The following is a 978-nucleotide window of genomic DNA, read 5'->3' as shown; positions in this document are numbered from 1 at the left end:
ATATACTTTCATGCACTAGATAAGCTCAGACAGCAAGTACAAAGGAAGCTTTGTTGTATTGTTCAGCTCCATAGATGCACTTGATTCGCAGGGGCAATAGTGCTCTTACTTCACTAAAATCTTTTTTTTTTTTTGGTTCCTGAGTGTTTTGTTTTTTAGTGACACTGGGGTTTGAACTGAGGACTTCACACTTGCTAGATGGGTGCTCTACCACTTCAGACAAACCTCCAACCTCAGTTCCCAAGTTTTACTCAAGAACTCATACAAAATATATCAGATAAAAGAATTTTAATCCTCATCTTCCTCCTCTTTGTCCTGGTTAATCTGGAGGTAATGTAATTCATAATTCTTTGCTGTTAGCAACTGTGTGTAACCAATAGCGTAGCTTATTCTTCAAAATTTTTTGTGAGATAGTTTAAATACTTTTTGATAAAAGTCACCTTAGAAGTTATGGTGGTCTTGCTCTTGTTCCATTTAGATGGTTACAACCTCTCCACCAAGCTTTTCCCTTCACTTCACTTGCATTCTCTCTTTGAGAAACTGCTCAAAATTGGCAGCATCCATGATCCCAACTTCTACAGGGTGGGCGTAGTCAAGGATAAACCTCAGAACCTGTTTCTTTTGTTGTCTCCCTTCCCTCTTTGCCACAAACTTTTTCATGGGCACCATGGTGGCAGTGGAGACAGAAAAAAAAGCTATACTAAAGCTCGTTGGCAAAACAAAAGGTGCCCACATTTCATAATCTCTGGAGACTTTGAAGCATCTTTGTTTTTTTTTCCTTTATTATTCATACGTGCATACAAGGCTTGGGTCATTTCTTCCCCCTGCCCCCTTTGAAGCATCTTTGAATAGCTAGACGTTGAAGGCCTCCTGCGAGGAGTGGCAGATGCTGTGGATGCCCCTCTGTATTCTTTCCCTTGTCACGCCCACAGCTTCTTGCCATAGCACTTACATAATCCTCTTGCCTGAGGACTTTCT

General features: G+C 40.8%; 1 pseudogene; it reads right to left on the bottom strand.

Annotated features, from left to right (window-relative positions):
• Positions 1–288: 288 nt before the first annotated feature.
• On the bottom strand, positions 289–669 carry LOC109684726 (large ribosomal subunit protein eL22 pseudogene; annotated as a pseudogene).
• Positions 670–978: the final 309 nt, after the last annotated feature.

This window comes from Castor canadensis, chromosome X (genome assembly GCF_047511655.1).
Source record: "Castor canadensis chromosome X, mCasCan1.hap1v2, whole genome shotgun sequence".
Classification (NCBI taxonomy): Eukaryota; Metazoa; Chordata; class Mammalia; order Rodentia; family Castoridae; genus Castor; species Castor canadensis.
Note: the sequence above shows the minus strand (reverse complement) of the source record. Positions and strands in the feature narration are given on the sequence as shown.